The sequence below is a fragment of the Pimephales promelas genome, chromosome 15 (assembly GCF_988280905.1).
Source record: "Pimephales promelas chromosome 15, fPimPro1.hap1.1, whole genome shotgun sequence".
Lineage (NCBI taxonomy): Eukaryota > Metazoa > Chordata > Actinopteri > Cypriniformes > Leuciscidae > Pimephales > Pimephales promelas.
The window spans coordinates 32,318,533-32,345,813 of record NC_142783.1 but is presented as its reverse complement, the minus strand read 5'-3'; the positions used below and the strand labels follow the sequence as shown (position 1 = coordinate 32,345,813).

Here is a 27,281-nt window from a genome sequence, read left to right as displayed (position 1 = left end):
CACCCCTTGATCCTTAACCCGACCCCTAATCCTACCCATCTCCACCCCTGATCCTTAACCCCACCCCTAATTCTACCCATCTCCACCCCTGATCCTTAACCCATCTCCACCCTCTGATCCCTAACCCCACCCCTAATCCTATCCCTCTCCACCCCCTGATCCCTAACCCCACCCCTGAACCAACACATCTCCACCCCCTGATCCCTAACCCCACCCCTAATCCTACCCATCTCCACCCCCTGATCCCTAACCCCACCCCTGAACCAACACATCTCCACCCCCTGATCCCTAACCCCACCCCTGAACCAACACATCTCCACCCCCTGATCCCTAACCCCACCCCTAATCCTACCCATCTCCACCCCCTGATCCCTAACCCCACCCCTAATCCTACCCCTCTCCACCCCCTGATCCCTAACCCCACCCCTAATCCTACCCCTCTCCACCCCCTGATCCCTAACCCCACCCCTAATCCTACCCATCTCCACCCCCTGATCCCTAACCCCACCCCTAATCCTACCCATCTCCACCCCCTGATCCCTAACCCCACCCCTAATCCTACCCATCTCCACCCCCTGATCCCTAACCCCACCCCTAATCCTACCCATCTCCACCCCCTGATCCCTAACCCCACCCCTAATCCTACCCCTCTCCACCCCCTGATCCCTAACCCCACCCCTAATCCTACCCCTCTCCACCCCCTGATCCCTAACCCCACCCCTAATCCTACCCCTCTCCACCCCCTGATCCCTAACCCCACCCCTAATCCTACCCATCTCCACCCCCTGATCCCTAACCCCACCCCTAATCCTACCCCTCTCCACCCCCTGATCCCTAACCCCACCCCTAATCCTACCCATCTCCACCCCCTGATCCCTAACCCCACCCCTAATCCTACCCCTCTCCACCCCCTGATCCCTAACCCCACCCCTAATCCTACCCATCTCCACCCCTTAGATCTGGATCCAACTCCGCCCCCTGGATTGCAATGAGGTGCAACTGGCAATTGTCTGTGACTTCTCTTATAAAACAGAATAGATCAATCCAAGGCAAAAGTTTATCAGCAAACACTTTCAAGATTAGTCCAAAGGCTGTTGATTCACTTAATGATAAGTCATTTCCTCACAGAAGCGGTTTATTCAGCGTAGTGAAGCCTCTCCACCGTTGACATCCATTAAAAAAATGGCATCTTGTCTCCTTCCCATCGTTAATGTTATACTTTTTTAGGCTAAGGTTGCAGGCTTGCCTTGCTTTGAGGTACTGATGAAGACTTTGATTAGCTTGTTCAGGTGTGTTTGATTGGAGCAAAACTCTGCAGGAAACTGGACCTTGATGGCCATGATTGCAATGATTTAAATTATGCTTCTAATGTTGCACTGCAGTAGGTAATGTACATAATGTTTGCTTTCAAAAAATGTTCTGCCTTTTAAAAAAATGATCTACCTTAATTAGTTTTACTTTAGTTGTTTGCTTATTCTAATCATCCTTCATTACACACACCTGCAAAGATTTTGCTGACACAGATCATTTGTTTATAGAGCACTGCTTGTCTAAGCAAATTACGGGATCAAGAACCACTGAAGGTTTCTTCATCATATGCATTATTTAGATAAGCACATACATTTAGGATACATATGCACAACATAAATTTACTAAAAACGGAATTGTTTTTCCTTTGCATTTTGCAACATTGCAACATTGACAAAATGATCCCCGTTCACACGGATCCATGAAAACGAATAAAAATGCTGTATTATATAAGCCAGGCCAGTAGTTGGCAAAGTCACTTTTAAAAGAAACAATAAGCACCTATAGACTGAACACATAATGTGCATGTACATGACGTCAATGTTTTCAAATTTATTTTGTAGAATATAACAGTATCGTTTTCAAAAGTTTGCATTTGCAGGTCCCCAAAATGAAAAAAAAAAAAACGAAGGATATATTTGCAGTTGGACATAGTTGGTTGCTTAAATGCTTTTATTCGGTCAGAATGCAGATATTGAATGGCTGTTGCTGGTGAAAGATGCATTATGGCAAAATAATCATTTGGATATAAATATTATGGTCTTATTTTGGATCTCAGAGTCTCTATTTTAGTCTTGGCCACTTTTCTTTTCTTTCTTTCTTTTTAAAAAATGACTAACAGTATTATCACACCAGGAGCGACTTATACTGTAGCTTAGAAACTGATAAAGACATACTGATAAAGTCATACACTGTTAAAAAATGGCAAGCAGCAGTTAGAACCATAAAGAGTATTTATATTTAAGCTATAAAAATTAGTTTTGTTGGAATTAATTAAAATACTTAGTTTGATCATAGGTTGTATCACTAAAAATAATACTTATACTTAATTACATTTTATACTCAATTACACTACAATCATTTTTAATCCTTATGCGTTAACTTGGACTTTTATAGTATCATGATAAATCAATGTATTAGTTTTGTGAAGTTTATTTAACTTTTATTTGAAAGAGCCAATGAATCCATTTCAATGTGGAATTGTAATTAGTCACAACTATGGTCATTTATTCTTGTGATGAGATTACGAGACTTCTTATTTTCTCCTACAGCAATACATTTTACAACCATTGTTGAAAACAAACTTGACATAAGTGTAAAAACAGTAGTAGAATTAACTGATAACTGACTATATCCAAGTGTCAAATGTTACCGAATATTGACTTCATACAGATACAGATTCTAGAGAGCATTTGATTGGACAGAAGATGTGATGAGAAGCTGTTTTGGAACACACCAGCTTATTTATAACATTAAGGTTAACATATTCATCCTAATAGAAAAGATTTTGATTTCAGGGGCCCTTTAATACACTTTCTATACTTTATGAATGTTTGTATTTCTATATATCTCCATCTGGACCACACATCGCAGTCCAAAAAGTAAACTGGACAGATTTCTTCGATTGTGCTATGTGTTGACCCTGATTATTCTCTCTACTCTACCTTCCGAACCAGGCTAATTAATAAGAAGATAAATTAGAGAGGGAGTACACAGGGAGTCTGTTTTGGACTATAAATCTTCTGGCTGGTTAAGATCTATCACAGCTCATTGTAGGCTTTGTGGAATGTAACGAACAGTGTGCTTCAGCCAGTACTTTACAGGGCCTCAGAAGCCCAGTCGCACATATATTCTTTAATCATTCCAAATGACGAATAAGAGAGGATCAATAGTAAACAGAAAACTACTTTCATGAGTAGTTATTAAAGTGCATAAGAGATCAGTGCTTGATACCGTATTCCACTGACTTTAAATTGGGAAACATGGGTGTGGGGGGCTTTGGTTCAAACCTGACATACAGTTATATGTATATACCAAACATATATTTTTATTCAAAGATCAACAGTTTGTATTTAGTCTGCCACCAAAAAAAAAAAAAAAAACATGAAGTAAAAAAAACAACAACAACAACAACAAAAATGTGTTACTGTTGTAACAGTGCACAGGCTAAATTAGACCTTTCAGGCTATATCCAACATATTCTCATCTTTTAGTGTCATATGTGACACTATATGACAAAACAGCCAAATACTATGCACATGGCACCCGTTATCAATAATATAACACACGCTGTGATGGGTAGGTTTAGGTGTGGGGTAGGGTAGGGTAGTCTCATATTATGCTAAAGGATTTATGACGCCTTGGGTTCGCGTGTTATATTAACGATAAAGGGTGCCATGTGCGTAGTATTTTGCCGTTTTGTTATATAGCGTAACATATGACGCTAAAGTATGAGAGCAGGCTGCTAGCCTAATGCTAATAAGCCTTATGCCAAAATAATTTTTACAACTAAATTGTCGGTCATTAAATAGGAAAACTAAATAATTGTGTAGATGATTTGCTTCAAGTGTAACACGACATAAGACATTAAGTTCTACGTGTGAACACTTTGAATCACTTTGACGCGCGGAAAAAAACAAAAGTTTAGACGACTCTTGTTTCGACAGCCAAAGAACCGGTTCTGTTTTTTTTGTTTTTAATTTTTTATTGAAAACATTATAAGCAAAGAAGAAAACAGTCACAATATAGAACAAATAAATGGAAAGGAAAAAAAAAAGGTACAAGACCGGGGTACATACTGTAACTGATCAGAAAAGATTACATATCAAAGGAAAAGATTAAAAGACTTAGATATTTCAATTGTTTTTAAAGCCGTCTTGGTACATGAGTTAGAGATAATCCCAAAGTAATGTTGTACTTGCAAGCGTTTCTATGGCGACGTACACACTGACATAACGGCATCGTTCCCTGGGCGCTCTAGTCAGTGGAAAAACAAACAGGTTTTGTAAAGGTTCCCAAGTTGAACCAACTCCAAACCAACTTTGAACCAGAACCAGTTCTTTTTTTGGTGGAAAAGGAGTAAGTGTGTACCTGGGGAACAGGACTGTCAAATAAAGTGCTACCGGGTTTATTCTCAAAGCTTGTATAAAGCCACCAAGTTGAGCGTTTCTCATTTGTGTTGTATTCTCACAACACAAGAATACAGTCCCTTTAAAGTGCACCAGTCCTGCCTGTGGTCAAAAAGATGCTTTCCATTATGTACCTGCCCATGGCTGGTTACCCCTCCATCTTTGAGAACTCTTGAGCTCTCCATCATTTGATCAATGAGGCTTGGGTCTAACTCTGCACCTGCTCACCCCTCGTCATCCACCAGTGCTCCAATCTCAGGCCTGCTTGGCCACAACGCTCTTTCTTTCTGAAAGAGTACATAAATAAGCAAACAACACACGCTTGATAAGAAGCACAACCAGGTGAAGTAAAAGACATGTTTGATAGGACATGATGTAGTGCTGTTCTCGTGGGTTTTGTTTTTGGTGGTGATCCTGAAATAAATTCAATTACCCGTAGAGGGCCATCGGGGGACGTGCACAAGATCCTCCTAAATATCAGTCCACACAGGACAATAAGACATGACAGGGTGGTTAAGAGGTCTTTCAAAAAAAATGTACTAAGCAACTTAAATCTATAAACTTTTTAGAGCAATAGTTTGCCCCAAAATGAAAGTCCATTATTTGTCATGTCATTCTTCTGACCCCCCAATGTAACAAAGAATGAGATGTAAGTAAACATTTCCAAGCTGCTCTGTTACATACAACAAAAGTGGATGATGCTTTAAACTTCAAACTTTCTACTAAAAGCATCCTGAAGGTATAATAAAAGCAGTTCATTTAACTAGTTGGCTAAATAACCAACCAATCAAAAATTGACATTAGATTAGAATTGACAATAATGTGAGGAAAAGAAATCAAGAGACATTTAGACTAGATAAAAATGTGCGATTAATTGCGAGTTAAATGTGACGTTAATGCGATTAATCGCGATTAAATATTTTAATCGTTTGACAGCACTAATATATATATATATATATATATATATATATATATATATATTAGGGCCAGTGTTTGGTGTAACTAATTACTAAGTAATTAGTTACTGTAATTCAATTACTTTTCCCTTGAAAATGTAAAGTAAGGGATTACTCTTAATTTATCTGTAATTTAATTACAGTTACTTCTGATGTAATTGAGGTAAATACTGTTTATAGATCAATCCGATCTCACAGTGATTCGTATGCATTTTGAGGTGTCGCCCGCACTCGTACAAATTCGTATGAATTATTGTAAAATATGTATAAAAAAAGTGTGAAATGTTATGAGATCAGACACAAAAAAAATAGTGGGTTTAACATCAAAATGTATTGTCTGTATTGTCAAAATGTAATGTTTTTTATAATGTAACCTTCTCCACCTTGGTCAGTTTAAGGATAATTCATGCAATTTTATAGTATTTATTTGAAAGAATTAAAAAAGCTGTATATCCTTGTATTATTCAGCTGGTTGAGGTTGACATGGGATTTTGAAAGTAATTAAAAGTAATTAAATACTTTTTAGAGAGAGTATTTAGTACAGTAATCTAATTACACTGTTGAAGAGGTCATTAGTAACTAGTAATTAATTACTTTTTTAGAGTAACTTACCCAACACTGATTAGGGCTGTCAGTTTAACACGTTATTAACGGTGTTAACGCAAACCAATTTTAATGGCGTTCATTTTTTTATCGCGCGATTAACGGTCTTTTTGTCCTTGCAAACTTTGTAGTTTTTTCCACATGCTTTTGCAACAGGACGGGGCATGCGTCCTGATCCATTTCGGCGTCTCGCGCTCGTCATCCACTCAAAGCCGGCTCGCAAGAAGAAACGTGTTTACGGCGTGCCTGTTGTTTTGTTTCCGTTCTAGCTAGATCCGCTTGCGCTTTGGTCGAAGAAGCAACAAAACGTCCTCCGAGGACGTTTTGTGCCGCACACACTCGTTTCGGCTTGCGAGCCGGCCAAATAGTAACGTTACGTTTTGAGTGGATGACGAGCGTGAGACGCCGAAATGGATGCCCTTAGAAGATTCTGAATGGAAAGTTTACTTTTAAAAACTTTTCAAAAGACATTTAGAATAGATACAAATGTGTGATTAATCGCGAGTCAACTATGACATTAATGCGATTAATCGCGATTAAATATTTTAATCGTTTGACAGCACTAATATATATGAATAGATGTGATGGGTCTACAAGCTATATTCCCTATAACCCCCTTCTTTTTACATAGAAAAAAAAAAGAGAGCCGTCCTTTAATCTTACTGGATGAGTGCTTGAGTGAAGCAGTAGTATTTCACACATAATCTCAGATTCTGAACCGCTATGTTAATCACACCTTCTTGTCCTTCAGACATGACTGTCGCGGTGAATAAGGGAGGTGAAAAATAGGGGAAAATAGAGGGAAATTAGAGTTGAGCCTTTGAATTCGGAATGAGTTCATGCAAACCCTCGTGACCCACTTTCCCCCACCCCGCCCTTCATTCCTATATAGCAGCGCAGCATAGATATTATAGCAGCTGTCTCCGTTTGTATTAATTAGCATTGGATGTGGATACATACATTAAGGCTCTTATAAATTGATTACCCGTCCACTCATGGCGGGTCATTAAATTCCCGTCAAAGCCTAAGACTAAAGTGAGGGAGGGAGGGAACGAAGAAAAAAGAAGAAAAAGAAAAATGTCAGAGGCTGAATTAAACTCTGATGCTGCCACAGAGGAGCATTGATTTCTTTCAGGAGCCTGACTGGACTTCCTCAGCATTCTGCACACGTGGATTCAGAGTCACCTGACCTCCACGAGCGCACCTGATTACAGACATGCACTCCTTTATTCCAGTCAGACCTATCAACGGGGTTATGGATCACTGGAGTCGGAGAATTGAGAGTCGGCCCTTATCAATTCATTTCCTATGATCAATGCATTGCTTCAAGTGTTCCCATATGAACAGGCTAAGCTACAGGAAATCCAATTAAACGAGCTTAATTACCAAGCTAATCTCAATGGTAATAACATGAACACATACAGTGGCTTTATGTAAAAGGTTACAAAACCGTTCCGAAGAGACAACCTAAAGCTAAGCTTGTCGCATTTTATGTTTTAAGTCTCTGACAAAAGGTCCCAGATCATTGCTAATACACTAGCTAACTGCACACTTGTGAGACGCTGCGATTAACCGCAAAAACACGAAAGGGCCACAGAAGGAACGGAAAATGCAAATATTCTGAGGGTCAGTTCAATTCAATAAACCACAAAGCATTACTTTAAGGCCGCGTTATTGTAGATAACTAACTATAAAACATTTCCGTTTTGCCAAATGCAATTGGCTTTGGAGAGTAAATAAAAGGCCAGTTGAATTGCATCTTCTAACGGAAGACCGTCTGCAAAATCTGTAAAATCTGGGATTAAGGGTACATGGCTTAAATTAAATCTTTAAAGGATACTCATAAACATTATTTAATTTATTTATTCCCCTATTGTAGACAATGACCCCTACACTCTAAACAATGCTGGGTTGTTTGAACCCAAATTTGGGTAAAATATGGACAAACCCAAAGATTGGGTTAATAATTTTAACCCAACTTCAACTTTCACTTTTTAATTGTATTTTTAACCCAATATTTGGTTTTGTCCATATATGACCCAAATTTGGGTTGAAACAACCCGCCATTTTTTAGAGTGTAAGCACCAACAATACTTACATAATCAGGCAACGCATTCTCACCCCAAGGCGTCACCTTTGACCATGCTTCAATATTTGACGTTTTAGGCGCCCTTTAGCGTCACTTACATGACGCGATCCTACGGCGTCATCTAACTGACGCTAAAGAAAAGCGTCTGTTAGAGGACGCGGTTAGGTTTGGGTGTGGGGTGGGGGCAGGGTACACGCGATCCTAGGGCGTCATCTAACTGACGCTAAAGGGCGCCTAAAGCGTCAGATATTGAAGCATGTCCAAATGCTTCCCAAGGCGTCAGTTAAGTGACGCCTTGGGGGTGAGAATGGGCTGAATCAGAGGCTATATAATAAGCTTTATACCTTTGTTTTACTACAAAGTTGGCATGCTTTTTTCAGAAATCTGACTGGCATTTTTTGCTGTTTAGGTTCAGTTTGACCTCATCTAAAGCACATTGTCACAGTTAAAGAATGCTGGCAGCTGTGTTTCAGTACTCAAGCCGGAAAAATAATTTCATTTATTTATTTTAAAATACATATGGGTCGGTCACTGAGACACCAAACAGGTTATGCAACAATTTCCATTGAGGACAGTTGACATAGGCTGTGTATTAAGTTATCATGAGATTGGGAAAAGACATGAACTATCAACCTGATTCTTCGATGTGAAATATGTTTGTAGAGATATTAAAATGACCTTACGCTTGGTCTCCCAGACACCAAACTGAACACGGGGTTTATTTCTTGTGCTTCAGTTTCTAGGAATTAAATTGTGTTGGTAACCTGACATTGCTTGATTATTTTTTGATAGTGATACATTATTTTAACCTTCTGCTATGCTTCAAGTTGGTCACAAATGTCCACTTCCTTAATGTAGGACAGTATGGTCAACTTTACCCATCATTAAATGTGGTCTAGTTACGATCACTGTCACAGACTTCTGGGACCTAATTTATAAAATGTTGTATAGAAAACCATCCTACAATACGACAATTTCTCAAAATTGTACTGAATACACCTGAAATGTATAAACCGCAAATGATCTTGAAATTGTGCACGGCTGACTGGTTTCCGATCTCTGCTTTATAAATGCCACTTAATAAATGGCAATAACATATATCAGAGCATCAGTCAATGTCCAAATCCTTCTCTTGAGAATGGCGAACGATTTCCAAAGATTTCCGAATATGCACTACTCCAACTCTCTGCCATAAGGAATGGTGTATGCGTACGTTCAAAATCTGTGCGTACGCATGTTTTATAAATAAGGCCCCTGGTCTACCAAAACAGGTAACCGCCTATGTTTTCTCACTCAATCCAGTCATCCACCAAGACACAAAACAGTATTCACACTACAATATGCCTGCAGTCTTAATGGAGGAAGCCTAGCCAGGGAAATCTACACTAAGCTGGTTGAGGTGTGGGAATGATTTATGTGTGACAGTGATGTTATTGCTTTCTGTGATAGTAATAGTGCTTGAAGGCTTTTTGACAACAGCAACAAATCCAAAGGCTGGCCTTGAACCTCTGAACTCATGAGCCAAGAAATTCAATATTTTATGCTGTGAATCCCAGAAGTTTCTTCAATAATCAACACTGGCTCATTGAAGAAAAAAAAAAAAAACATGCGCCTGAGGCGGCATTTTTACAAAATGACATTACGTTGCTTCTTGTATATTTCGAAACACTTTCAAAGTGAAATTTCCAGTCAGTAGTACTAAAAGTGCAATCAATTTTATCGTGAATCTGGCAATGTTTATTACACTGGCTGTTGTATGTATCACGGCAGTTCTGAAATGAAATTTTCGGTGAGTGCCACAAATAGTTTAATACTCAATAGAGTTTGAAAGTAACCTTCCTCCTACACTAAACCTAACCGATAGAGTTCACAAACGTGAACATCTTATGTGCATTTGCTTTGGTAACCATGCTATTTTAGCTTGCAAGTCTTTGAACTCGTGTATCATGACTTGTGTTTCATTACAAGTCCAACAATGTATCAGGTGACCTACCAGGCAAATTTACTGTATCTGGAGCTGGTCATGTGATCATGTAAACCTGAAACCGTAGCCTATTAGTTTACAAAACATGCACTATTGTAAATCAATGATCATTTTGACAGAAAATCTGTCATAAATGATGACTCAGACTTATCCATACAGTTGTCCCCACAAGAAACACGAATGTTTGCAAATCAAACAAACCAACAAAATCTGTTGTTAACACGTGTTTTCTCTACAAATTGTTGTATTGCACCCCCAATGTCAAATGAAGCAATGACATTGACCCATATTTGATTGGATTCGATTTAGCTGGAAAGCTTGTTAAATGCAGAAAATCGCGTACTGTAAATTGTCCAAAATGGCTGTTCTGCAAGCAGCCGTTCATCTCCATTGCCTCTGACGTTGAGGAAGTCATCGAAGGCATGAACACATCATTGATCAGCAAAGCTAATGAGGCAAAATCGTTCACAAAGTGAAGTGGTTTAGATTTTGTGCAAATAAGCTAAGCATGGCCATCCATTCATTTTCAGAACATCTGTCCTAATGTTCCACTCCAGTAGTCTACCCAACAGGCATTAGAGCGGTGAAGATCAAAAACATCTACCTCATCATTCAGATACTCAATAGGTCTGACAGCTTAATGACTCCACAATAGAGATAATCTGGCAATAATGATGAAGCTGGCAATGTGGTGTGAATAACTCTTAAGGGGGATGATGTTGAATATGTACATAGATGATAATGATGATGGTGATGATTATGATGATGATGTTGAAAGTAGTGCACGAGAATGATGATGAAATGGCGATGATGGAATATGGGCAGCATGACCACCATGAAAAAGAAGAGAAATCTGACAATTAGCGTGCACTTTATATCAATGAAACCATTCTGCTAGTTTAGGATGGATCCAAAACTATATCTATGGTGATAGATGTATTGAAATCCAATACAGAATTTAGGCAGGTCTCCCTATTGGCTCATGCTAGTACCATATGCTACAACTATTTCTCATGCTTTGAGTATGCTGAAAAATATCACTCAGTGGCATTTCAATCAATTATAATTGAAAAACAACATGTAATGGTGCTGTATGCTAAAACACACACTTGGGGGGAAAGTGGAACAATAGACAGATAATCACATAGGGTTGAGCCTCTAGGTAAGATGTGCCATCCCCTTAAAGGATTAGTTTAAAAAAAAAAAAGAACTCAAGGTTTTTGATGAAAACACACTGCATAATGGACTTCATTGGGTACCAAATGGTTCACGGTCCAAATGAGAGTTTCAGTCCAGCTTCAAAGGGCTTTAAACGACACCAGACGATGAATAAGGGTCTATTTCACATCACTACTGTACAGCTCCGAAGTATATAATAATTAAAGGAATTGCTATGGGTATAATCCGGGGCACAGTCTTTGGAGGTGTGTCCATAACAACATTATTCTTTTAAATAACTATATTCCATTTAAGTAATTGTTTAATTCATCAGGAAAAAAATCAATTAAAATATAGTAAGATCTAGCCAATAAAGCCAACCGTCTGGAATGGGAGTGGTTTATTTACCTTTGAATGGGTAAAAGACAGCAGCAATAATGCAGCCCTTTTACTACTGTAATATCCCAGATAGCAAATTGGCCTTGGGCCGGATCTGGCTTAATTTCGGCTGAGATTTTGGCCCACATACCGCATGGAATTACGGGCCAAGGTTGGCCCAAGTGCTGTTTGCCGTAAGTCAACCAGATCAAAGCCGTGAGCAAACCAAAACTCGCCCATAGCTTTGCAGTGTACCCAGATATTATCCAGAACTGGGCCAAAACAACGCCGTACTCCCCATATGTCAGCCAGACAAAAGCCAAACTGCCACCACCTTTAGGCCAGAACTCAGCCACATCTTATCCAGAAGCTGCAGAAAACAGCCATAACTGGGCCAATATTATACCAGAGTCCCCAAAACTGAACCAGAAATTATTCCTGTGTAAAACAAGGTATAATAAAAAAATGACACTACAGAAATGCAAAGAACAATATTTTATTGAGAAGGGAAGAAAATCTCAGCCAGATAAAAGGATAAACAACAAAATACAAGCCAATACTAGAGTAAGACAAAACAAAATATAACTATAATTCACATTACAAGAATAATAAAAAGACAGCAATAAATTAAAATGTTACAAAAATGTGTATGTGGCATTCTTAAATAATGAGATACAAAAATTAACAAAAATATGTTGGCCGAGAGATCTCAAAGTCCTGCAACAGAAGAAAACATGCAAACAAGAAAAACACCAGCAAGTCAAGACATCAGTTTCACAACACACATGCTGCAAATACAATGCAAACAATAAATAATAATAAAAATAAAACAATGAACACCATTGTCGAGTAGATTATTTGTGGGTCGGACATTTGGAGAGCATTTATGTATTTGGTTGTGTTTTAGCACATGTGATAAAGATGTTCTTATTTTACAGGGTTTTTTTTCTGTTTGCATCCATTTTCTTCTGTTGCAGAATGTTGAGACCGCTCAGCCACCGTACTAAAAAGCAACAGAAACCAAGCAATACATTAAATTCATACAAACAGTAAAGCAAAAGTGTAAATGTGTCATGCATGCCACACCACCACTGCTATGACATGCTATAGTATCCTTACACTAACAGTGAATATATGATGAAAAATACTAAATGAAATCTTACATCTTATTAAAAATACTAAATGAAATCTTACATCTTATTAATCGGTCATCACTTGAGAGGCTTTTTCTCTGTGGTCTGGGTGTTTCATGATGCCATGGTGACTGTATTGCCTGTCTGTGAGACTGTAAAGTTAAATCCTGTTGCCTGCGATGTTCTGTGAGGTCTTGTGAACTTCTCTACTTGCCATGGCTGCAGTAGCCTCCTCATCGGGGTCATTTTCATCCATTAGTCGCCTGTTTCATCTTTAGGAAAGGTACATTTTTTTAATGATTACTAAATTTGATTAAGAAAGTGTGGTATGGTCAAAGACTATTTGATGTGTAAAGGTGTGTAAAGACTATTCAGTGACAAATTCCCTTTTTGCAATTCAAAAAGAAATGTGCATTATAATGTGTTAAACTGCACAAATATATAAGGACCTGTAAGAAAGGTCTATGTTAATGAATTAACGTTAAAAAATAATCAATCTTACTTTATTTTCCGTTTTGGTGGCCTCAGAAAGATCAGCTGTTGTTCAGCAAGAAGCAGCTTCCGATGTTCTTCACTATAATGTTAATTTTCAATGAAAAACAGAATTCAAACATCAATTCTATTTCCTCTCCAACATAAAAACAAATAAAATCCAACCACACAAACCCCCCAAAAATCGTATGTAGTAATGCGCTATAGATTAAAATCCACGTGTTAAGATAGTGAAAAACTATAAACTTACCTTGATCATGTATTAAAACTTCAAAAGATAAAACCAACACAGCGTGATTGTCGAAGTTAGAACAACTAACTTAGTTATTTGAATTTCACCGCGACTGCGTTGAGTTGCTGAATAGCTGCTACGCAACTTCCGGATCCTCTGGTAGGCGGGATGGTGTCACTGGGTGCATTCTGGGAAAAGTAGTCTTTTTGCAAAGCGGATTTAACACTGTACATGTAAATCAACTACAATTTCCATGATGCATTGCAAACCAGATTGTATCAGCAGCCACAGACGTCGCATCGACTGCCGCGTGGTTTGCTCACACTGCTCTAAAAACACGCAAGTTTCCCGGAGATTTTTAAAAACAGAACCACGTTTTATTTAACCGATTTCAATGGTTTACGTGGAGAACATAAATGTTTCTTCTCCAAATACTTACAATAGGCTATGTATAGGCTATTTTATGGAGATTATATAATTTTTTTATTGAGGAATTGTGAAAACTCAAAGCATGGGTGGTTTTTGCTTCAAAAAATCATAGTTTAACCATGGGTTTTTGTAGTACATCTGTAGGCTACCTAATAAATTCCCCAAAAAGTGAATTTGTGTGTGTGTGTGTGTGTGTGTGTGTGTGTGTGTGTGTGTGGCATATTGATTACCATTTGGATAACCACAAAGTACTCTTTCAGTTCCATTCAATCTTTTGTCTATGCTGCAGACTGAACCATTTGTCTTCAGTCATTTTGCAAACATCTTTTTTTTTCCATTCTGCAATCTGCACATTATCACCTCCTTAACCCCCCCATTAAAATAATCTTGCCAATAGAATAATCAAGGCTTCTTTCCTTAAAACCTGCCTACTTATGTGTAAAAGAGAACTATTTGCATACATATCTATATGTATTTTTAACTAGGTCTATAACAAACTTATTTCATTTTATTATTTTTAACAAAATTAACCCTATTTATGAGGTTGCATTATAATTATGTCTAAAATATGAACCAATTTAACACCACATCTTACACGGCTATTTTACAGTACAGCACTTTCATGAGGTCTGTTATTTGCTCAGCCAACCAAAACCCAACCAGATCTCAGCCAAAAATTTCCTTATTCTGGCAGACCGAACTCAAGCCAAAGCTTAGCCAAACAGATACAATTTGATTTGTTTCTTTTGGTTAGCCAGACTCCAGCCAGAGCTTAGCCTAGTACTGTTTGACACAAGAGTGTGAAAAAAACAGTGCCAGAATTAAGCCAGAAGTGCCGAATATAAGCCAGACTCGGCCCAGACTTTGTTGCTATCTGGGATACGATTATATGGCTGGGAGATCTAACACACTCCCTACACTTCTGCAGATGTTTTCTGCTTGTACTGAAAAGCAAAACTGTATTTTTAATGAGGGGCATCTAAAACGAATTAATGAAAATGTGAGGGCCTGGTATTTAATGCATTTTATGATTGAGCGCATTTGGATATGGCAAAGTAATTTCTTATCTAAATGCAAATTAGTAACACTGGGAATTCATGTCTTGTAAATATTTCAGTTTCCACAACATTTCAATTAGCCCAATGTTTTGTTTTATTCCCTTCCCTTTAGAGTTATTTAAAAGACTGTGGAAGTAATCATTCAAAATTGTGTAGCTTATGAGCTGAAAAGTTTAAGTCAGTTTTTTTTTATTATTATTATTTTGATGCATTAAATGTGCATTATTAATGCATTTCCACATGAAATGATATTGCGTGCATTTGGGTTGAAAACGGTAGAGAAGCCAAACATTTAAAAAGCCTTACATTATGAGTTATGAGCTAAATGTAACTTTTGTGTTTTTATTCAGCAGCCGAGAAAAGCAAAACAAAACAAAAAATACTCTTTCATTTTAGGGCATTGGTTCTGCTTCAGGACTCTTCGCCATTCATGATTTTACATCAGAAATGGCAACCAAACACAGTGTAAAGCCAACATTGTTTATTGTACAAAAATAATCACTTCTGACATAAAATAGGTCTTTGGTTTCATACCATTAAAATGTCCTAAAAGTTTCATAGCTTAAAACGTCCCCCTCAAAAAAAAAGCTTATTTCAATATTGTGGGATCTTTGATGTCACACGGGCAAATACGTTTGCATTTGACTGCCTTTAGACCAAGGCAATTGGTGTGTTGGACTTGAACTTGAACTTTTATATACCGATCGGTATATAAAAATGCACTGTTTTGATTATCTGAAGTATGTTTGAGACTATAGATTATAAAGATCTGACTATGTGAGACTGTAATTTGAATTTCGAATCCCTTTGCTTTGCATGACACATTGACATTACAGTACAGAGTGGCTCTTTCAGCGTCATCCTGAACATTTAATCAAACATTCATTTCATGGGTCATTGAACGGAAGAGAGGCTCTCGGGAGAGTGCGTAAACTTCACATCCTTTGGATTTTCCCGGCAAAACCGGCCTTTGCGTAAAAAAAAATGTGTCTACAGGCTTCCGTTGACAACCAAGTCGGGGATGATCTCGTTTTTTTTTTTTAAAGTTCTGTTACAAGCTGTTCACACATTGGCAATTAAAAAACTATGAATACACGGAAATTCTTACATATAGCCCCTTTAAAAATCATCCATTGTCAAAAGTACTCTTCAGACAGTTGTATCATGGCTAATCAATAGTTGAAAACCACTCTTTAACAGAACCAGATAAATGATTTAACATGTTGGCTATCTCAACAGGTGATCGTACGTACCTACCTCAAACTCTTTTACTTTAAAACCAACAGATATTACCTGCCCTAAGGATCAAACCTGCCATTTTTCAGCCTGAGTATAAGTGAGATGGGGCCGTTTGCCATTCAGAATACTGACACAAACATAATCTATCAATAAAATACCCTCCCTGTATGAAAGTGGATGTGATTTAGAGTTACGCCTCCCTGCTCCCGCCATAATCGGGAAGTTAATGCAATACAGGCCTGTCTTTTAAAAAGTGAAACGACTCTCTATAAATCTCAACTGCAGCTTTGACCTCTTTCTGTCTTTCTGTCTGTCTCTTTCTTTCCCGTTGTACAACAGTGCCAAATAAATCATGCCTATCATTTTTCAGTCACCTTACTGCACACCTGCTGTAATTTTCATTAAAAAATGTTTTGTTTTTTTTAAAGAGTCAAAATGACGTTTGAACCCTAGAACTTTTTATCATTGATTATGATGACACTTCAAAGACGTACTTTGTTTTCAGGCATAAACTTGAATAGGGGTAAACTCAACTTGACCTTAAACAACCCTTTTTACTCCACTCGTGTTATTTTCGAGTGTAACCTATAGTCAATAAGTAAAAATAGAAGTAAGATTAATTTGAATTGTAAACACCAGAATGGAGCCAGGCTGTAAGTGAGTTTGCTAAAACGATAACAAAATAGCCGTCTATGTATTGGTTTACATCATCCAGTAGCATGTGGGGGTGATGGCAGCGCGAAAAGAAAGTAATTTCAGGGCAAGAGGCAAATTACATTTTGATGAATGATTGCAATTTACTTTGGGGGAAATATACTGAGATGAATCATTGACTGTAAGCTTTGAATTATGATCAAGCTCTGTCAACTTCATGACACATGCTGTGAATGCTGTGAGTTTGTCCTACAGTGTAAAAACGCATGTTCAATAAAAACACTTACAATGGAAGCCTAAGGGACATTAATGCACAATGACTAAACATTTAAAATATGAGCATAACTCATACTCACTTGCAATCATTCACTAACAAAAGTCGGATGCAGCTAGTACCTTTGGCATAATATCCACACAAGGATACATGGAGAGGATGTTACTTTTTTTTTTTGGTAACGTTGAAATCTTGTCAATGGAGAAATTTAAACTTAATTGTCAGAATAAGGTGAGTGTGTGCACAAAAATCTGCAATTTGTTGACTTTCTTTCTACGATACAGAAAATTTGTAACGTGGAAAATCCTTTAATCGAGTTGTTGATATGGCACCAGAGTTCAATGCAGACAGTCATGCCATCATTTACAAGGTTAGCAGCATGACATTCACAAACTACTGAAAATATGTCATGTGAAACCATTAAGCACATGGTAAATCACATACTCCCTAGACCAACCACTAATTGGCTGGCCCATTTGCCTGAGGCTTCAGATTCAACATGACTGAGAAGAAATGTCATTTGTGCACAGATTTTCCGTAAGAGGTCTAAATCTTATATCTGCACCTTTGACAGGCAGCTAGACAGGCTTTAGCTCTCAAGTGGCCATTAGCAGCACTAGGGAAAGCATGACTATTATAGAGAACATCCTGTAAATACATTTATATGTTGGAGAAATGTACGCCTCACAATGCTCAGGCATTAGCATGACTAATATTATATAGTCTTAAAAAAAAGCCTTTTTCATGAAATCAGCATGGCTTGATTGAATAAGAAGTGGATACTTGATCGTTCTTTTGAACGAGAATGAGATAGATGTTGAATATGATTGAGATGAGTTCGTTAAAGCGACTCAAATGAATAATCAAAGATTACTGCTCATTCGATGCTTGATCATAGCTTACTGCTTTCAAATATGTAGTTTTCAACTTCATCTTAGATGGAGTTGTCAGTTACATTTCATTCAAGTGTGATCTTTGTTTCCGAAAGTACCTTAACAAATATCAAATAAGAAATACACAAGACTGTTGTAGACGTATAGTAAAATTATTGAGACATTGACACATTGCGTTGACTATAAGTAACATTATTTTTAATCAATCTGCTACCAGATAAAACTAATTTGGGAATAATAACAGAAATAACTAAGCAAAAGTATCTGAGAGAAATAAAACCTATATAAAATTAAAATTTGCAATGTGTCTCTTTCTCGGGGTTGTCAATGATCTCCTTATGGCCACTGACTCCGGTTCCACCAATATTCGAATTCTTCTAGATATTTCCTCTGCGTTTGACACAATCTCTCACAGTATTCTCATCTCACGACTCTCTGCAATTGGTGTTTCTGGAACTGCACTATCTTGGTTCACTTCGTACCGGTCTGATCGCCAGGCTAAGTCCACTATTGCCTCTGACCCACACGGTGTTCCCCAGGGTTCTGTTCTTGGGCCTCTTCTCTTCATCATCTACATGCTCCCATTAGGTAACATCATCCTTCATCATGGCTTTAAATTCCACTGCTATGCAGATGACACCCAACTATGCATCCATTCACAACGCAATTCTCCTTTTCCCACAGATTCCATTAGATAGATAGATAGATGGATAGATGGATGGATGGATGGGATGGATGGATGGATGGATGGATGGATGGATGGATGGATGGATGGATGGATGGATGGATGGATGGATGGATGGATGGATGGATGGATGGATGGATGGATGGATGGATGGATGGATGGATGGATGGATGGATGGATGGATGGATGGATGGATGGATGGATGGATGGATGGATGGATGGATGGATGGATGGATGGATGGATGGATGGATGGATGGATGGATAGATAGATAGATAGATAGATAGATAGATAGATAGATAGATAGATAGATAGATAGATAGATAGATAGATAGATAGATAGATAGATAGATAGATACTTTATTCATCCGTTAAGGAAATTCAAGAGCCTGTATTGATGATTTAAATGCTTGGATGAACAGTAATTTTCTCAAACTCAACACTGATGAAACAGATCTAGTTCTTATTGGCTCACCTTCAAGTTCAAGTTTCACTTTATTTATCCTTAGAAAGGAAATTTACTCTGCAGCAGGATCTAAAAAACAGGAAATAAAAGCACCACTAGATGCCAACAACATTAAAAACACAACACAAGACATCCACTCATCAAATCAGTCAATCAATCAATCAATGGAGACACTCCTTCCCCAGAATCAAATGACCAAAACAATGCAATACAGTATCAGTATATCTAATAAATAATGACAAAAAAATAAAATAAAAATAAAAACCTTGATTTACACCCCGTTTCTGTGTTGACAATGTTCATATTGCTGGAGTTTCGGTTTAACCTTCCACTACTGTCAAACACCTTGGTATAGTCTTTGAGGGGTTAGAGTTAGGCTCCCACTAAGTCTGCCTTCTTTCACCTTCGTAATATCACACGTTTGCGTCCATTTCTGAACATCAGCGATGCTGAAACCTTGCTTTCATCACATCACGGCTTGATTACTGCAATTCTCTTTTCTATGGCTTACTCGACTCATCTATAAATAAACTCCAGGCTAGGGTCCTTACATACACAAATAAATCTTCCCACATTACTCAGATTTTATGCAGACTTCATAGGCTACCGTTTTCGTTAACACAGTCTCATCCCAAGAAGTCATATAACTGACGTCTTGGGACGTCTTTTGACCATACGCCAACATCTGCCTTTTTAGGGTACCCTTAAACGTCGGTTAGATGACGATCCCGGGCCGTCATACAACTGACGCTTTACCTTTAACGTCGGTTAGGTGACGGGGTAGGTTTAGGTCTGGGGTAGGGTTAGGATGCGATAACGTCATCTAACCGACGTTTAGGGGTACCCTCAAAAGGCGGATGTTGACGTATGGTCGAAAGACGTCCCGATGAGACTGCGCTGTTTTCGTATTAACTAAGATTCTCCTTATCACATTCAAAGCACTCCATGGTCTTGCCCAACACTTCTATTCCCCAACACATCTATGACCTCTCATCACTACATGATTTCAAAACTCACCTTAAAACGTATCTTTCCGCTACTTGTTTCCCTTGATTTCTATGTTTATGTACCACAATCTCAGTTTATTTTTATTGTTTCGGTCATGTTTTTGTCTCAATTTATTTTTAATGTTTCTATGTCATGTTTATTTGTACTTAAAGGATTAGTTCACTTTTGAAAAAACTTTTGCTGATAATTTACTCACCCCCATGTCATCCAAGATGTCCATGTCTTTCTTTCCTCAGTCGAAAAGAAATTAAGGTTTTTGATGAAAACATTCCAGGATTTTTCTCCATATAATGGACTTCAATGGGAACCGGATGGTTCAGGTCCAAAAGATAGTGTTAATAACAGTTTCAGATGCAGCTTCAAATGTCTTTAAACGACACCAGACGATGAATAAGGGTCTTATCATGCGAAACGATCGGTTATTTCAAAGCTTATTCCAAAAATGTAACTTTTCTAAGGACAAATGCTAGCCTTTCTCCATTCTGTGAGGCGCGTTTGCAACGTCACGTAGTACGTAATTACGTTCAAAAGGTCACGGGCGACGTAGCCAGAAGTACAGAGTCAGAGTGTTTACAAGTTGAACGCATAGGTTGAACGTGAAAACTAACTCAAACGCCGTTTACAAAAAAGGAATTTAAAACAACGATGTCGGACGATTTTGATTCTGTACTTCCGGCTACGTCGCCCGTGACCTTTTGAACGTAATTATGTATTACGTGACGTTGCAAACGCGCCTCACAATATATTACAAGGCTAGCATTTGTCCTTGGAAAAGTTACATTTTTGGAATAAGCATTGAAATAACCGATCGTTTCGCATGATAAGACCCTTATTCATCATCTGGTGTCGTTTAAAGACATTTGAAGCTGCATCTGAAACTGTTATTAACACTATCTTTTGGACCTGAACCATCCGGTTCCCATTGAAGTCCATTATATGGAGAAAAATCCTGGAATGTTTTCATCAAAAACCTTAATTTCTTTTCGACTGAGGAAAGAAAGACATGGACATCTTGGATGACATGGGGGTGAGTAAATTATCAGCAAAAGTTTTTTCAAAAGTGAACTACTCCTTTAACTGAAAAGTGACCTTGAGAATTCTGAAAGGCACTATCTAAAATAAACATATTATTATTATTATTATTATTATTAAAATTAATATATTACTTGTAAATGTTTGTTATGGGTTCAGTAATGATGTAACTGGGTCAATAATCATTCTCTCTAATCATGCCAAATCACAATTCAAGAGTCACAAGTCATTTGCTGTTTGTGACAGACATAGGGAAAGCATTTCACTTTATCATGTTCAAATCTGTGCAGGACTTCATGCAATTTCAAGCTAAAACATCAAATTGAATTTAATCTCGGTTAAAGTCTGAAAAGCATGGTCGGCAACAGCATGGAAACGCAGTGTTCATTCTTTCATTCCCTAAACACTTCCGCCCATTTTATCAGTTGATGTCTGCATCCTGAAAAACTCTCCAGCTCATCTAGCTGCCAAATCTGCAGGGATGCAATGGACAGATATTAATTGAAACCCTGCCAAGGCAATCTTGCCCTATCTTCTCACCAGAGACGCCTTCATCACCGCGAGCTGACACAAATCACCCAGACCAGACTCGGGGAGTACAAGACGGCCTCTTCAGTCAAAGCAGACGCCCTTGTTTATGATCTCATATGTGTTGAGGTCAACGGTCAACCAACGTGTCAGTCAAACTTCTTGGAGATGTAATAGCGCCTTCACCGCTGCAGAAAAGTGTGGGGTTTTTTTTATCTCAGCCTGAACAAAAGACGCCAGACAGAGTTGGAGGAATACTGTATGCCATCCAGAGAAGGGTTGAAGGAAATGACAGTGAGTTGCATACTAGCGCTTTTAATGGTGCAGTTACTGTCAGACAGTATAAACGTAGCTACGACGACTCTTCTAGCCACATCACAGAGAAGAGAAGCTCTACAATACCCTTTTCCAAGGGTATCACCTGAGGCGATCGATACTGAAGGTGTTGGCAGTAAAAGAAAAGAACAGGATACTGGCTAACGTTCAACAGCAGAGTCTACCGCAATGTCTTATCATCAATCTAAGGAAAGATCTATATCTTTCTTAGCAAGCTTTAATGACATGATATCGCATGCTTGCTTTTGTGAACATTATCGGTTAGGTTTATGGTACACTCTTAGAAGAAATGGTTCTATTTAGAACCAGAAATGGTTCCATCCCTCGCTTCATATATGGAACTCCAAAATGGTTATATATAGAACCATTTTTTTGGTAAAAAGTTCTATAGGCCAAGTGTGGAACCCCAGGGTTCTATATAGAACCCAGAGGAACCCTTTTTTAAGAGTGTATAGAACCTTTTAGGGGTTCCAAATACGTAGCACTGATAGAACCTTTTAAGTTTCTATATAGAACCTTTTCTTCTTAGAGTGTAGGGTCTAGTGTGGTATGCAGTTTTCAAACACGAGAGAGCGTTTACATTTTAGTGCCACTCCCCAGACTTTAAAAGTGTCGCAAAACATGCAAGAAGCAACGTCATATCGTTTTGCAGAAAAGTCACCACAGGCATGTTTTTCAATGAGCATGGCTTATGAACATATTTCTTATGCATTCAGCAAAATGATTTAAATGGAAACCGAGAATGTTGCAAAGTGAGCGTGGGAGTCGTTTTATCTCCGTGATTGAGTGGCAGAAGCGTGGGACATAAGGTCCTCAAATTATGCTTTTTTCATGACAGGCTAGATCATTTATGGGCAAATCTAGGAACTAGACTGACTGGTCTCCAAGGTAACTGTCAGGAACCCAGTAAGGATCAGAGGGGTTTGAAACCATGTGTCAAAAGGTAATTTTCCAAAGGCTAAAGACGCAAAGATGGGGTCCCACTCATCCTGATGTACAGTATAGGGACTGATGGCGCAATCAAGTTCTGTACAATGGGCACCAAAGTGAGATAGAAGGGAAGTAATCATGGACACTGTTGCAGAAATTTTGATTAAGGTCTCTGAGTGCGTAAATTAAATACATCCCAAGTGACAATCTCCTGGGTGGTGATGGCGCAGTGGATACATGGCTTTGGTGTGAGAGACCCGGGTCCAAACCAAAGTGTCCCTGAGCAAGACACTTAACCCTTAGTTGTTCCAGAGGTGTGCGACCTCTGACATACTATATAGCAATTGTAAGTCGCTTTGGATAAAAGCGTTTTTACGTCTTATACGTCTTGACTCGACTCGGCTCGCCTCGCCTTTGTTTGGTTTTCCACTGTGTAAAAGTTGTCCCTGTACCTGCTTTCAGGTAAGTTTTATTTGTATCACCTCCGGCGAGGTTCTGAGCGAGCAAAGGCGAGCTAAGCCGGCACTAAAATGTGACGTGATAACAATGCCGACTGCTGAGAATCTTTACCATTCACTGCGCCATCATTACACGTGCCAGATGGAGTATCCAGAATATCCCCGCCATTTTTAAATAGTTTGGCCAGAGATAGTTACTAAACGTACTGCTATTATTATGGCAACTCAGAAGAATACGCCGTGGTCAAACGAGGAGGCGCAGACTTTCCTTTGTTTGGTGGCCGAAGAGAGGATCCTGCGAGAGATTGATGGGGTAACGAGGAACGAAAGGTGTCGCTATGACGACCGGGTACTATACTGTCTGCAATGGAAAACGGAGTGAAAAGCGAGCCGAGTCGAGCTGGTACTGGTAATGGAAAAGCGTCATTAGTAGGGTTGGGTATCGAGAATCGAGCATCGATTGGAACCGGGACAAACTTTTCGTTTTTCCCGGAATCGTTCAAAAGTTAAAATTTCAATTCCTAGTTTCGATATTCACAGTCCGCCGAGCGGAAGAAGAAACCGCTGAACAACACCAACGAAGAAGCGTCTACCGGAAGTGTTGGCATAACCGCGCGAGTCGAACATGAGTAGCTTACGTCGGCGGTCCAAAGTGTGGCTTCACTTTTCTAAAAATTAACGAAATCTCCGCAAAATGCACAATTTGTGACAAGTATTTGTGACAGAAGGAGTATTTCCTTCAGACAGACCGTTGGTTAGCAAGGTTAGCTAAACTTTTTTGACCCTGCCTCTTAAAAGAATCGAAATCGAGAATCGTTAGGAACCGGAATCGAAACAAGGAATCGGAATCGGAATCAGAATCGTTCAAATTCAAACGATACCCAACCCTAGTCATTAGTGTACCAAACTGGAGACACCAGGAGCTTATTTCAGTCACATTAAGGAATGGGTTATTTTTGTGTGTGTGCACTCTAAAAAATGCTGGGTTGTTTTAACCCAACTTTGGGTTAAATTTTTACATTACATTTTTAACCCAACATTTCGGGTTTGTCCATATTTGACCCAAAATTGGGTTAAAACAGCCCAGCATTTTTTAGAGTGTGTGTTCAATGTCAATGCTGTTTAGAATGTTTGAGCAATTTTTTAGAGTCAAACTTAGAGTCACTATGCTACTCACTGGTTCGTGCTGAGAAGTAAATGAACCCACTATCTTCTCTGACGCCCCATGCTGCCAATTGATCAGTCAACAAGTGGAGTTTGTTCTCATTTATGGAGCATTTGATTTTTCCCATCTCCCATCTCCAATAAAAATGTTAGTGTATCAAAGAGAGTGCAGCAATTTAGTACCCGCACCAATACGACTTTCTAACAAACTTGGTAAAATTCCAACATTTAGTCACAGTCTGGTGTCCTAGTCAGTGTGTGTTGGTTTTCAAACACCACTCTCCCCAGTCTAAATGACTTAAGGCTGTTGCCATCTGCCACTTAGGCCGAGTTGAGGAGCACGTAGTATCTGCTGTTGTCAAAATCGAACCGCTAAATTTAAGTGCGCCGCCTGCTCTTTCGCTCATCTTCACGCAAACCTTTTATCATCTTTCCACGGTTACCCCTCTTTTTAGTTTATTTTTCCAGTTGTCTCCAACCTTGCATGTCTCGTTCTCTAAAGTCTCTCTCTTTCGGTCTACACTCGGTCGCAACAAAACCTTTCAGTCCTCACTTCGCTTTGCCCTTCAATTCCGTCTTTGTGAACTTCCTACATCATTCAGACATTTTCCTCAAAAGAGCCAAGCTAAAGTGTTCCCATGTTTACTTTGTGACAAATTTGGAAACTATTCAAGCCCTTCAGCAGAACACACGTCATAGTATTCTTGATGTCTATCTACATTGTATTTGGCTTCTAACCTGAAGATATGATGCAGTGAAAAATGTGTTGTTTTTGTTTTGACAGTGATCTATCCTTTCTCTGCTTGCACATATATATATTAACACACTGTGAATGCAGAGTTGGTGTAAACAAATCATCTGACAGCTGCTCTTTAAGTTCTTTTTTTCTTTCTCTCACTTTCAGGTGAGAAAGTGCAGGTGTCCAATAAAGCGAGCAGGGCGTAAGCTCATTTATAATTTTGCCGCGACGGAAGACAAAATGCCACCTAAGCACCAGCACTCCAGTGATTAAGGTGATATTGACGGCTGAATTAATTCCTGATTGCCCAGCATGAGGCCGCCTCTGGATTCAAGGCTTATAAACGCAAGCAATTCATTTTAAAGATTTTTTTTTTTTCGTCATTCTCTCCGGCCATTTAATATTTCCCTTTTTCATCAATTTCCATGACCAGGTAAACTGTCTTTAGCATTTACAAAGGCAACTGATTTTATGAGTTTACATTCTGTTGACTTCAAGGTCATCTGTCAGAATGGATGACACCTACCATCAATGTCTGGCGTAGACAGAAGCACAGCTAATGTAAAAGTCCTTTTGGGTCGCAGAGATCAAAGTTGTAGCCATTGCTGTACACTGGTAATTGAAAAACAGGACACAGTGTAGCTGTAAGCCTGCTGTTAATGCCAGAGAGCAAGAGTGTCAGTCCGCATCAGTCAACGACTGTCAGGCGGCTGATGCAAACGTGGGGTATCACATTGTTTGCTCCTATAACTGACAGCTCACAAAGCAATGTCAGGGCCCATAAGGACTGTCACTCTGCATGATGCAACGCTCCCTGGTGGCCAACAGAGCAAGAGCAAGATGGCAGGAGAATGATGCCCACCTATAGTCTTGCTGTGACACACTTTTGACTTTCAGCAAAAACATTGGTGTTCACTGTCTGAAGCCTTAGATTACCAAATAATATCATATATTAAATTGGGTATTTGTGAAATAGATATTTGTGACTTTCAATCTCACAATGGTAATTTAGATGTATTTGCTTCTTGTAATTGCGAATTTATAACTCATAATGTGACAATTGCAACTTTTTCTCGCAACTGAAAAATTTTCCAATTGTGAATGTTTTTTGGGGTTTTTTTTTTTTTTTTTTGCAATTTCAACTTTAGATCTCACAATTTCATTGTATTTCTTTAATTGTGACTTTTTATAACAATGTGATTTTATGATGGGTGTCGTAAAATGCAAATGTTCGTGGCGCGCCCGCGTCTGCCTGCCATCAGTGGGCACTCAACACTCCGTCCGTACACACACTTGGATATTCGTCAAAATCGTGTGTTTATTTGTGATAATCTTAGCCCTATTATTATTATTGTCCAACCTCTACTATGAATGAAATGTAATAAAAGAATCTTCTACATATGTAGCCTAATAATAATAATGATGATGATTATTATTATTATTTGCGGACACAGACCCAAAACACACCGCGTCATTTAAGTCAGGTGACTGTAAATGCGAAAAACCTGTTTCCATTGCAGTTTTGCGAAAAAATCCTTTTTTGAATTGCCTAAAAAACCTCTTCATGCGAGCATAAAAACTTTTTTGCGATAAACGGGAATTTATTCGAAATTGACGTGTTTCCATTGAGTGTATTTTCATTTCGCAATTTCAATTTGCGCAAATCGAAAGGTAATGTAAATACAGCTTGTGACTCATAATGTGACAATTGCAACTTTTTCTCGCAACTGAAAAATTTTCCAATTGTGAATTTTTTTTTTTTTTCAATTTCAACTTTAGATCTCACAATTTCATTCTATTTCTTTAATTGTGACTTTTTATAACAATGTGATTTTATGATGGGTGTCGTAAAATGCAAGTGTTCGAGGCGCGCCCGCGTCTGCCTGCCATCAGTGGGCGCTCAACACTCTGTCCGTACACACACTTGG

The 27,281-nt window shown here is 38.6% G+C and overlaps 1 protein-coding gene and 1 long non-coding RNA gene across 3 annotated transcripts in view; both read right to left on the bottom strand.

Annotated features, from left to right (window-relative positions):
- Positions 1 to 27,281, bottom strand: part of alk (ALK receptor tyrosine kinase) — a 419,464-nt gene that overhangs the window by 259,683 nt on the left and 132,500 nt on the right. The gene's annotated exons all lie outside the window — the stretch shown is intronic.
- On the bottom strand, positions 12,085 to 14,024 carry LOC148973597 (uncharacterized). The gene is made up of 4 exons (XR_016146723.1): positions 13,480 to 14,024; positions 13,240 to 13,311; positions 12,799 to 13,009; positions 12,085 to 12,607 (listed from the first exon to the last, which is right to left on the bottom strand). It is a non-coding gene; the product is annotated as an uncharacterized LOC148973597 (long non-coding RNA).